Consider the following 13,961-nt stretch of genomic DNA (forward strand, 5'->3'; position numbering starts at 1 on the left):
CTTCGCCAGAAAACGAAGGTTGGAGACCGGACGAAAGTTGCCCAAAATGGTTGGATCCAAGGCAGGTTTCTTAAGGAGGGGCCTAACCACTGCCTCCTTCAAGGTGGCGGGAAAACTCCCTCCATCCAAGGATACCATTATCACTGCCTGGATCCAATTGCGTGTCACCTCCCGAGCTGCATAAACCAGCCAGGAGGGACATGGGTCCAGTATGCAAGTGGTCGCACTCAGCTTCCTCATGATCCTGTCCACTTCCTCTGGGGTAACAGGATCGAACTCTTCCCAGGTAACAAGACCCGCTGCCTCCTCACCGTCCGACCCTGCCCAGTCAGAGTCCAAGCCATCCCGAATCTGAGCAATCTTGTCCCACAGATGATGGCTAAACTCCTCAGCTCGCCCCTGCAAAGCATCCTCCCCCACCCTCTGATACAGGAGGGAGTGGGATACCCTAAACAGGGCAACCGGGTGATTATCTGTGGATGCGATGAGGGCGGAGAAGTATGTACGCTTCACCGCCACCATCGCCTCCAGGTAAGACCATGTAAACGATCTTAGCTGGGCTCAGTCAGATTCGGAATGACTAGTCCTCCAATGGCTCTCTAAGCCTCTTCTCCTGTACTTCATCCCCCGGAGCTCCTCAGTATACCAAGGGGCAAGCCGGGGTCTGCGCTGGGTCAGAGGCCTCAAAGGCACGACACAGTCAAGAGCCCCAGCAGCTGCCCTATTCCAGGCCTCCACCAGGGTCTCAACCGGGGCATGGGAGAGAGAGAGAGGGAGGGATCATCCCAAGCTCCGTCTGGAACCTCTCCGGGTCCATCAGGCGCCTGGGGTGGAACCAGATGGTCGGTTCCGCATCCCAGCAAGGTGGGGTGGAATTCTGGAAGTCCAACCAGAGGAGATGATGGTCGGTCCATGACAGGGGGGAAACGACAAATACCCCTCCACCGAGCACAACACGCCACTGCTCCGAGATAAAAACAAGATCGGGTGTGTGCCCTCCCTCATGAGTTGATCCCTGAATAATCTGAGTCAGGTCCATAGCCTCCATGGATGCCATGAACTCCCGAGCCACCCCCGACCCCCTGCCCAGGGAAGGCAGGTTGAAGTCACCCAGCACTATAAGTCTGGGGAACTCCACCACCAACCCCGACAGGGCGTCAAGTAGGCTAGGTAGGGCCGCTGCCATGCAGCTGGGAGATAGGTACGTGATCAGCAGGCCCAACTAACCCTGTGGACCCTATCTCATGAGGAGGGTTTCACATCCGTCTATCTGCAGAACAGTGACCTCCCGCAGACTAAGGGCTTCCCTTATAACAATCGCCACTCCCCCTCCCCTTCCCTGGGCCCTTAGTTGGTGCAGCACCCGGAAACCTGTTGGGCAAAGTTCAGTCAGAGGGACACCTCCCTCTGAGCCCAACCAGGTTTCCGTAATGCAAGCCAGGTCTGTGTTTTCCTCCTCAATCAAATCCCGAATGAGGGGAGCTTTGTGAACCACAGACCTGGCATTAAAATAGACCAACCGGAGCCCAGTGTCTCCATCTCTCAAACCCCCAGGAAGTCAGATAGAACGAGGAGGGTCGGAGCACGCCACCGCTTGAAGACAGCGGGGGCAAGCTCCCAAGTTTTGATATGGCCCTCCATTCATCCACCTGCCTCCATTCCCAATCACAACCGGAATATGAGCTCCCACCCTTTCCCTTAGGGCCCCCAGGGCCCCCCATCCCGCCCCCCCTCCACCGTTCTCCCCCCAAAGCCTGGGCTGCACTGACCCGACAGAGCCCCCCAGTCACCCACCGGCAATACCCCTCCCCTCTCCCCAATCCTCTTAAAAATTTAATTAAAAAACAATACAGTGTCCCCTTAAAAAAACTCTTAGAGCCTGTGTGCCAGGCTCTCTGTGTTAACCCTTTCTTTTGTGTTTTGTCTGCTTTATTTTTCAGGATGTGGTTCTTTTTGCAGGGGGTGGATGCCTGTCAGCTTTGGAAGCCATATTAGGCCAGAAGCTTCAATGCTGCCACCTCCTCATGTGTGGGAAAGTAGGAGGGGGGATTTAGGAGAGGGGGTTAGTAGACATAATAGCATTCTTCCTGTTGGTCAAGGTCAGGGCATCCAGCATCTGGAGAAGGAGTGGTCAGGAGACTGGGTTGAGATGGAACGGACTTTGATTGGAGCATGTGATCGATTTGGGAGGAAGGAGATGGTTTTGGGAGCTTTGACTTACTGAAGGAAAACCCAGGCTTTTCAGATAATGAAACAAGAGATGAGGGCAGAGTTCGATGAAGTGTTTCAAATACACATGAGTTATGCGAGAAAGAAGAAACTCCCATGTGAGATTCATGAAAAAAACAATAAGAGCAGAAATTTTCAAAAAAGAGATGAACCATTGAAATATAAAGGGAGAGAAATCGTGGTCGTAAAACATGTGCCCCGAAGAGTATGAGACATACGGAAGCAATACCGATGTCAGCACTCCAAACTACATTCATTCCAGTGCTGACATAAGGAGGAGAAGAGGGGGCAGCTGGCAAGAGGATGCTTGACTTTTCACCTACTTATTTTCCCTGAAGATAATATCCCCTAGGAGATGGGTTGGGAGGGGGGACATTCCTGGGAGCTGAAGTAGTAGATATGGGGAGAGTGATTTGGAAGATGGCCAATGAGACGCAGAGAATTGGGGAATGGAAAGGGAAGGTTTGGGGTCAGAAGTAGTGTTGGCTATGACATAGTCGGGAGCAGATTGTCGTGCTTAATAAATGAAAGATTTCATCAAAGACTATTTGTTTGGAAATGCAATTTATTTGAGACGACACCGAAACTTGACAACCAATTCCTGACAGGACAGTTGATCAAACATCAGATAAATTTCAGATGATTTGTACCTGAACGAATTTTGGTTATGTGGAATGACAAAAGACACACATTGGATTCTCTAAGTAAAGCATGTGAATTCTATGGCTACCATTTCAACCCAGATGAGGAACAAGAAAGAAGAGAGGAAATTGAAGATAGAGGACAAGAGGAATTAATGGCAGGAGAAACCACAAGTAAACAACAAGAAGAAAGTGAAACTGAACAAAAAAGACGAGCAGAACAAGAAGGATCAAGGGCTAAAGAGCAGAGAGAAACAAGAGCAACTAGAATGGCAAAGCCTATTTATCAGTGAAACAATGGAAGAAGAAATAAATTTATTGTCAATTAATATGAATGGACTAAATTCTCCCATGAAAAGAAGAACTCTTACAAAATTGCAAAAATGAAATTAGATATAATTTGCCTGCAAGAAGTACATATCAAAAGACAATATAGAAAATTTTTAGAATTTTTAGAATACCCCAAAATTGGGAAATTATATTCTTCATTAGCACAACAAAAGAAAAGGGGGGTGGTCTTATATATTAAAGAAACAATAAATGCTAAACAAATTTATGTAGATGAAGATGGGAGAATATTGATGGTGGAAGTAACAATAAATTACAAACAGGTGCTCTTGATAGCAATATATGCAAACAATAAACAAGAAGAATTTTATGGGAAACTTAATGAGAAAATTGCAGAACTGGACTATGAAAACATCTGTGTGATAGGAGATTTTAATGCAATTACAGAGGTAAAACTTGACTATAGAAGCAATAAAATAAGCAAAAAGGTAAGGGAAACCTTATCAAGGGCTTTTTTTAAAAAAGGTGGAAGAAATGTGCATTCAAGATGTATGGAGAGAAAGAAACCCTAAGAAAAATCACATTACTCAAATAGACACCAATCTTGATCAAGAATAGATATGGCATGAATGTCGCTAGAGTTAAGTACTAATGTACAAGAAATAGAAATAGAACTGAATATGTGGCAGATCACAATCCAGTTAGGATTAAGTGGAAAGGATACAAGAAAAAGGTGAGATGGATGTTGAATCAATCCATATTAAAGGACAAAGAATTTATACAAATAACTGAAAAAGAAATGGTTCTTTTTTAAAGAGAATAGAAAGGAAGAGACCTCACTGTAAAATGTATGGGATACAGCTAAGGCATACTTCCGAAGACTAGTCATAACCTATACAGGAAGAAAAAATAAGAAAAAGAAACATCAAAAGACACTGGAAGAAGAGTATAAAAGACTAGAATTAGAGCTACAGAAAGAACCACAAAAAAAAAAGAACCTTAAAAATCAAATGGCAATAATAAAACATAAATTGAGTTTAATTGAAAAATAAGAATTGGCACAAAAAATTAAAAGTGTAAAACAAAATTTCCTTGAAAATGCTAACAAACCAGGGAGGCATATAAATTAAAAAAGGAGAAAGAAAAGAAACAGATACTAAGTCTGGTAGATGAGGTAAATGAGATGCTTCAGCACCAAAATGATAACAAAAAGAAAATAATCCAGAACTATTATGAAAAGTTGTACGATCAAGAGGAACTATCAGAGGATAAAATAAAACAATATTTGGAAGAAGCCAGGTTGCCTAAAGTACCTGAAGTAGTAAGAACTATGTTAAATGAAAAGATAACAATGTTTGAACTAACAGAGGTGATTAAGAGACAGAAGAACAATAAAACACCAGGACCAGATGGCCTACTGGCGGAAGTTTACAAACAACTACAAGATACCCTAGGACTGTCAATGCTGGAAGTCTATAATGAAGTCTTGCTAGAAGCTACGATACCAAAATCTTAGATGGAAGCAAATATTACTCTTATACCAGAAGAAGATGCAGATTTATTGCAGATTAAAAATTATAGACCAATCTCACTTTTAAATGTGAATTATAAAATTTATGCATCAATAATAGCTGAAAAATTAAAAAGATTTTTTAATGAATTTATACATCCAGACCAAAATGGATTTTTGCCTAAGAGACAAATTAAAAATAACATGAGAATAATTTTGAATACATTGGAATATTATGAAGCACATCCTGAAAAACAAATGGTGTTGATCTTTTTAGACTCGCAGAAAGCATTTAATAATGTAAATTTATGATATTGCAATTAAAATACATGGAATTTGGTGAAAAAATTATTAATATGATCAAGGCAATATATACTAAACAGACTGCAAAAGTGATTGTAAACAGGGACATAACAGAGAATGTTAACATCAAAAAAGGCACTAGACAGGGATGTCCATTGTCCCCTTTACTATTTATTTTGACATTTAAAGTGCTAAACAGAAATATTTGGCACAACACAGAAATAAAAGGGATGGAGATAAAAAAAGAAAAATACAAACTGCAGGCATTTGCAGATGACCTGGTATACAACATAGAGGAACTGCAAGAAACTGGATCCAAACTGATGAAGAAAATAGACAACTATGGGGAAGTTGCAGGATTAAAAGTAAATAAAGAGAAAACTAAAATTCTAGTCAACAACCTCACAGATAAACAGAAAAAAGATTTAATGGAGAAGACAAATATTCAGATAGTGAAGAAAGTAAAATATTTGGGTATTATTTATCACTGAGATGTGCAGCTATAAAACAAGATAATCACGTTAAATTGATACAGCCAATTAAATTTGATTTGGAAAAGTGGAAAAACTTGCAGCTATCACCAATAAGAAGAATAGCCACCATTAAAAATTAATACTATACCAAGATTGTTTTACCTGTTTCAAACAGTTCCAATAAAGCTAGAAAAGAAATACTTTGAGGAATTAAACAGATTAGTATCAAATTTTATCTGGCAAGGTAAAAAGCAAGAATAAATCTGAAACTGTTACAAGACTCTAATAACAGAGGAGGTTTTGGGTTGCCAAATTGGGAGTTATACTACCAGGAATCTGCACTTAATGTGGCTAAAGAATGGATAACTTTGAGACACAGACAATTATTAACTTTGGAGGGACACGATTTGCAACTGTGGTGGCACGCCTTTCTATGGTATAGAAAAAATAAAATATACAAATATTTTCAAGGACACTATATTAGAAATGCTCTGCTTTCAGTATGAGCAAAAATTGAGGAAAAACACTATTTGAAAATACCAGTCTGGCTCTCCACAATGGAGGCATTGATACATCCAAATGTGGTTGATACAGAAAAAATCATAAAATATAAAGATATTTTGAATGAGAAAGGGGAATTGAAAAACAAACAGAAACTGAATAGTCAAGGGATAGTTTTAGCATGGTGGCCACAGGTATAAATACAATCAAGATATGAAAAAGACACTAAAACATATGGTTTTATAAAGAACCAACAGAATTGGATCAAATTCTAACAGGAACTGATGAGAAACTACCGTATTTTTCAGAGTATAAGACGCACCTTTTCCCCCCCCCAAAAAAAGAGGGTGAAAATCTGGGTGCATTTTATACTCCGAATGTAGCCCCACCCAGCCTCACAGAGATTTCAGAGGTTGAAAGAAGCCTCTGATAGAAGCTTCAGAAAAAAAGCCTCAGAAATGAAGCTTCAGAAAAAAAGCCTCAGAAAGGCTTTTATCTAAAATAATATGGCAAGCAACAAAAGAAGAATCAGTAAAGGTTCTAAGCAAACTATGTTAACAAATCTGGAGAACGACACAATAACCAACTGATCGGAAGAGGTTAATCTGCATACCAATACCAAAGAAAGGAGAGTACAGATAGTCTTTCAGAATAAAAAGCCTTTTTTTCTGAAGCTCTGTTTCAGAGGCTTTCAGAGGCAGAAAAAAAGTTTTTTCTGAAACAGAGTTTCAGAAGTTTCAGAGGCAAAAATAAAAGCAAGGCACAGAGCTCACAACCAATGAACCTGTTGCTAAAATTCACTTCTGGAAACAGCTGATTGGGGGTATTCCGAGAGGCTGAGCCACCTACCAATCAGCTTTTTTCTTATTTTCCTCCCCAAAAAATAAGGTGCATCTTATACTCCAAAAAAATACGGTAATTAAAAGAATTTATAACCATCTACTGAGTATTAGAATAGAAGAAGAGCAACTAAAGGAAACAATGAGAGTGTCGACTAAAAACTTTGGTTATTCAATAGAATTGGATAAATGGCAAAAGTTGTGGGATAGAAATTATAAATTAATAATGTCTACTGCATATAAAGAAAACTTATATAAAATGTTTTACTGATGGCACTTTCCACCAGCAAGATTAGCTAAAATGTTTAAAGTTATGTCAGCTAAATGTTGGAAATGTAATCAGATTCCAGTCTCGTACTACCACATGTTGTGGACGTGCCCAAAGGAAAAAGCATACTGGATAAAAATACATACTTGGATAGAAAAAATGATAAAGGAATATATAGATTTAAAACCAGAAATATTCCTGTTGGGATATAATAAAAAGGGACTATGTATTTAATACTACATGTATTAACAGCGGCTAGAATTATATTTGCACAAAATTGGAAAAGTGTGGAGATCCCTATAGAAAAGAAGATAATAAAAAAGATACTAGAATGTGCAGAAATGGATAGATTGAAATTAAAGAGAAGGAAGACACGGAATATGTTGAAATATAGGATTCGTTTTATCAATGGTTAACTAACAGGAACAGAAGTGAGAACATTTAAAATTATAAGAGGACTAATTTTACTATGATGTCTTATTATGATATGTTTATTAATATGAATTAGTATTAATAATTAATAAGTATTAATATTATGATGAAAAAATACTTATTATATGACCACTACTAAGGAACATTATTACTATGATGATGATGTTTATGGCTCAAACTTAACTGTAACCAGACAACACACTGTTTATATAGATGTTGAAATTGTTGCTCTTTCTTAGAAGATACATCCCTACAAAATCTATGGGACACTGCAAAGGCATACATGAGAGGAGTCACTATATCATATTTGGCGAATAAAAATAGAGAAGAAATAGTGACAAAAACTCCTAAAAGAAGAATATAGAAGAGCGAAAGCAGAGTTGCAGAGGGAACCTCAAAAAAGGGAGGCAAAGTAACAAATGGACTTAATTAAACATAAACTGAATATGCTTGAGAAGGAGGAGTTGGCAAGAGACCTAAAAAAAAACTAACCAAAATTTATTTGAGAATGCAAATAAACCAGGGAGGTGGTTAGCATATAAATTGAAGAAACATAAAGAGAAAAGATGGATTAGTAAATTGCAAAATGAGGAAGGAGATATGTGCTATCGGAATGAGCAGAAAAAAAATATAATGCAGTAATATTATAAGAAACTGTATGGTGATATAGACAGATATTCAGAAGATAAAGCAATAAAGTGTTTAAGGAAAGTCTCATTGCCTAAAATTTCAGAAGAAACAAAAAATATGTTAAATGAAGAAATAAGGATGCCAAAATTAATAGAGGCAATAAAAAAACAAAAGAATAATAAAACATCAGGCCCAGATCGGTTGCCAGTAGAAATGTATAAAGAACTACAGGACACGTTTGGACAAGTGTTGCTTGAGTTATACAATGCAGTGTTAAACAATGCAAAGATTCCACTATTATGGGTAGAAGCAAATATTACATTGATTCTGAAAGAAAACACTGATTTAACTTTAATTAAAAACTATTAGCCTATCTCGTTGTTGAATACTAATTATAAAATATTTATGTCAATAATAGCTGAAAGACTGAAAAGGTTTTTAAATGAGTTTATACATGTGGATCAAAATGGCTTTCTGCCAAAAAGACAATGTCAATTTGCAAAGCTTTCAAGTTGCCATAAGCAGGAGGCGGGGGGGGGAGAACTGACGGAGCTGTTTGATTGCCCTAACTGAAACTACATTCCACAAATGCCTTTCTATAGATTGTGTCCTAGGTTACTGGAGTCAGAAGGAGGGGTGTGGGTTTCACAGCCCGCCAACGTGGTCAATTGGAGAATGTGATTTATGACATGCCAAGGAAGGAGGGAGGAGACAGGGTCATAAGGGCCCGTAAATTTGCATGAGGTCAGTTTTGACTTCATTGGAGTATTGCCAGAATGGTGCTCCTAATAAATGACTGTATTTCTTTTGATGTTTGGCTCATGAATTAATTAGGGCATCTTTCAGAAACTTCACAGACAAATTAGGAACAATATGAGAATAATACTTGATATGCTAGAATATTACAAAATACATAGCAAGACGCAAGTGGTACTGATGTTCCTAGATGCCCAAAAAGCCTTTGATAATGTCAAATGGAATTTTATGCTGCAACAACTAAGATATATGGATTTTGGTGATAAATTTTTAAATATGTTCATGGCAATATATTCCAAACAGGAGGCCAGAGTAATAGGGAATGGAGAAGCAACACAAAATTTTAAAATCTGGAAAGGCACAAGACAAGGGTTTCCACTATCCCCATTGTTATTTGTATTGACTTTGGAAGTACTAACAAGAATAATAAGAAAAGACACAGATTAAAGGATTGGAAATTAAAGGAGAAAGTTATAAATTGCAAGCTTTTGTGGACACTTTAGTTTTCATTCTAGAGGAACCATTGCAATCAGGTTTGAGGCTCATGGAGGTACTGGGGGAATACGGAGAAGTAGCTGGACTAAAAGTAAATAAAGAGAAAACCAAAATGATAGCTAAGTATATGACTAACAAACAGAAAGATGATTTGACCAAGGGAAGAAATATTCAATTAGCAAAAAAGGTGAAGTATCTAGGGATCTATCTGATGGCAAGGTCCATATTGATTAAGGAAAACAATTATATTAAATGATTAAATCAGATAAAGACAGACTTGGAAAGATGGAAAACCATTCAACTCTCCTTTATGGGTAGAATAGCAACAATCAAAATGAGTGTTCTGCCAAAATTACTTTTCCTATTCCAAAATATACCTATAAAATTAGAGAGAAAGTACTTTGATAATCTGAATAAAACTGTGTTGAAATTTATATGGCAGGGGAAAAAGTCAAGAATTAAATTAAAACTACTTCAGGAGGCCAAAGAAAGAGGAGCGTTTGGTTTGCCCGATTGGGAACTATATTACTAAGCAGCAGCGACCACCTGGGTCAAAGAATGTATAACCCTAAGAAACAAAAGATTACTAACATTAGAAGGTCACGATATTCAAGCAGGATGGCTTGCGTTCCTCTGGTATGAAAGACATAAGGCACATCAATACTTCCAAAGACATTATACACGACAGGCTCTATTGGGGATATGGAACAAAATAAAAAGAATTATAGGGAAATACCAATCTGGCTCTCCACCCTAGAAGCGGTGGTATATCCAAATCTTATAAACTGGGGAAAAATTGTAACATATAAAGATATATTAGATGAACAGGGGTAATTAAAATTGAGACTGCAACTAAAAGAGCAAGGATTGGAATTAGAATGGTGGTCATACTTACAAACTCAGTCAAGTTATATGAAAGATATGAAAACATGGGTCAACAACAGAAATTTAACGGCATTAAATAAACTTTTATTGGGGACAGAGGAGAAAATGATCAAAGCAATGTATAAATTTTTACTAGAATACAAAATGGAGGAAGAGTGTGTTAAAGAGATGATGGTGGTATGGGCAAAGAACTTTGGGTACAATATCGAATTGGAAAAGTGGGAAAAATTGTAGGAAAAGAACAGGAAATTAACTCTGGCCACATCGTAAAAAGAGAATTTATATAAAATGTTCTATAGGAGACTTCTGGGGTGACATCATGGTGGTGCGGTACAGAAGAATGGGGCTCTGTTCTTTCTTACCGAATTTTCGCATCTGGAGGGGTCGGCATTGTAGAGGGGATACTCTAAGGGTGATGGGGAGAAGACCGATCCCCGTTGCAGAAGGAGGAACCCCTTGAATTCGTTGTGAAAGAGACTGGCTGTAATGGTCGGGTCCGGAGGCGTGACGGCCTGACTGAATGGTGGAGGAAGCAAAGAGTGATAAGCAGCAAGAAGTATCGGTGGACAGTGACAGGACAAAGTGAGGTACCCGGTTGCTTCTCTAAATTGGTGGAATCTACAAGCTGATGGACAAGTAAGTCTCAAAAGTGGGAAAAGCGGCACCTTGGCGGTGGAAGCAAAATACTGAGAAGACAGTAGAAAGAGGAGAGAGTGTGATCTGACAATCTGAACAAGAACTGTGTTGGAAAATTGTATTAACCATCGAGAGTGAACTTGTGGCGATTGATATTGAGTGATTAGAGATTGTGGATCATGGAGAGAGGATAGGAAAGGAATAAGCACAAAAGCATTTTTTGATAAAGACAGAGTCGTTAAGGCTTGGAGAGTAAAGAGAAGTGGCAGTGACTGTGCATACTAGAGGGAAGCTGACATGTTGGATCTGGAAAGCGGAGGGCAGAGGAGTTGCAGATGGAATAGCAAGATTTAGGAGAGAAGGACTCTTTTGAAACTGGTGAAGGACTTTGGATTGGAAACATCAGCTGCCAGCTGTGTATACTATTTATTACTTATTACTGTGTATATTTATATTTATTACTTATTACTTAACTTATTTATGGTAATGTTTATATAACTGCATAGAGGTATATATAGGTTTATACACTAGATATATTTATAAATAGATAAATTCACAAATGATTAAGAGGTAATATTTGTCTGATCTTGATATACAAAACCTAGTTTTATATAGTTAATATTTTGGATATACAATTTTTAATTATTATAACTTATCTGCTTGTGTATTGGTAAATGAACTTAGATTGGAATTGACAATGGTATTGCTAATCAGAACTGTTGGACTATTAATTAATTAAGTAATTATTAACTTTGGAAAATAACGGTTAAGTTATAGGGGGAATATTGACATAGGATTAAGATCTATCTAATAACAGAAGATATATGATAAGTGAGCAGAGTAGAAGGAATTTTTACTAGAAAAAGGTCCTTTGAGAAAATAAAGAATAGGCAATTTATGGTATTGTGGAAAAAGCTCTTTAAGAGTTTAAGTATGACAAGTACGGCGACGATCACTAAAACTGCAAAGAAAACTACACAGATGATAGCCTCCCCATCAAGACAGAAATTAATAGGAGATATGTTGGGGAGTGGGAAATGAAGAATGATATGGGCAAAGTGAAAGAAGACATACGGAAATCAGACGATAGAATGGGGGAAATACAGGAGACAATTGCTAAAAATGAACAGAGAATAAAGTCAGTGGAGGCAGAACAGAGCAAACAAAGGATAAATTGGAAGAAACAGAAGAAAAACTGCTGGCAGCAAACCGAGATCTGGAAGAGGCAATAATACACCTTGAATTAGATAAATCTGCTTTCTATCTAAGATTTCAAAACATAGAAAATAAAGAAGAAGACCTTATGAATCTCATGACAGAACTGTTGACTGACAATCTGCGGATGAATAAACTTGAAATGCAGAATGGCATTGATGAAATTTATAGAATGCACACTAATTATGCGCGGCGGCACAAGTTACCACGAGAAGTGCGTGTACGCTTTACAAAAAAACCGATCGGAGATTAAATTTACAGAAGGGCACGAGATGTACCACTGACCTATAAAGGGAGAGAAGTGTTGACTCATAAGCAAGTACCCAGAAGAATTAGAGAACAAAGGCAGAATTATCAATTTCTCTCCTCACAACTTGTTAAATACAAGATAATGTTCCGGTGGCTTATTCCAGAGGGTGTGCTAGTATCCTGGCAGGATAAGAAAATTAGACTCAATACACTTGATAAAGCCCAAGAATTTTACGAACAATATATAGTAATGGATGAGGAACAGGAGAGTGGAGAAGCGACAGAAGGTAAAAACCAGGAAGAACAACACTTGAAAGAAAAGGAGTTGGACAAAGAAGTAAGAGAGAGGACTGAAAGAGAACAACAGGAAAGGGAGGGGGCAAGGACGAGGATGCAATGGGAGATAAGAACAAGGAAAGGAACAAGGACTATTAACAAACAATATGAAAGAAGAAATTAAATTAAATTAATTTCAATTAATATAAATGGTTTAAATTCTCTGGCTAAAAGGAAGCAAGTACTCTCCAAACTCCAAAAGCAAAATATGGACATTACATGTCTACAAGAAGTCCATATTAAAAGACAGCAAGGTAGCATCTTAGAATCCCCAAATTAGGGAAACTATTTGGCTCTTGCATCAAAAAAAAAGAGAGGGGTGTAGGAGTATACAAAAAGAATTGGCTACAACCGAGACAAATTTATGCAGACAATGAAGGGAGAACACTATTAATTGAAGTAACAATAAGACAAAAACAAACCCTATTGGCAGTTATCTACGTACTAAACACTAACCAGAGGGAATATTATTATAAACTGCATAGGAAAATAGTAGAATTAGAACCGGAACATATTTGCTTATTAGGAGATTTCAATGTGGTGCTAAATCCCAAAAAAGACTACACATCTGGAAAAAAAAATAGGAAGAAGAGAAAAATACTACTGACTACCTTTTTTGACATGATGCAAGAGCTGAATTTAAAGGATATTTAGAGAGACTTAAATCCACAAAAAAGACAGTATACCTTTTTCTCTAACCCACATGATTCATGGTCCAGGATAGACATGGTATGGATGGATTTAGAATTAAGTAAAAATATAGTGGAGGTAGAGATAACACCAAATACATGGGCAGACCATAATCTGCTAATATTGAAATGGAAGGGAAGAGTAAAAAAGAGAGGGAGGTGGACCATGAATCAGAGAATGTTAAAAGAAAAAAAGTATGTACAATGGATAGAAAAAGAATTGGATTTCTTTTTAAAGGAAAATTTAAATGAATATACAACTCTACAGAACCTCTGGGATATAACTAAAACTTACATTAGAGCCTTAATAATAGCCTATGGGGCAAGAAGAAATAAAGAAAAAAAGAAACAACAAATAGAGTTACAGAAGAAATTTGAAGAATTGGAACTCAAGATGCAGGAATCCCCAAATGACAAAATTAGAGGAGAAAAAGAATTGATTAAACATAAAATAAATCTAATTTCCCAAGAAGAAATGACCCAAAAACTTAGAGCAATGAAACAAAATTATTTCGAACATGCCAATAAACCAGGGAGATGGTTGGCCTATAAACTGAAGAAAGACAAAGAAAAAAAGTTAGTAATA

Source organism: Pituophis catenifer, unplaced genomic scaffold, assembly GCF_029215685.1.
Source record: "Pituophis catenifer annectens isolate HBS135680 unplaced genomic scaffold, rPitCat1.0.hap2 SCAF_7, whole genome shotgun sequence".
NCBI lineage: Eukaryota > Metazoa > Chordata > Lepidosauria > Squamata > Colubridae > Pituophis > Pituophis catenifer.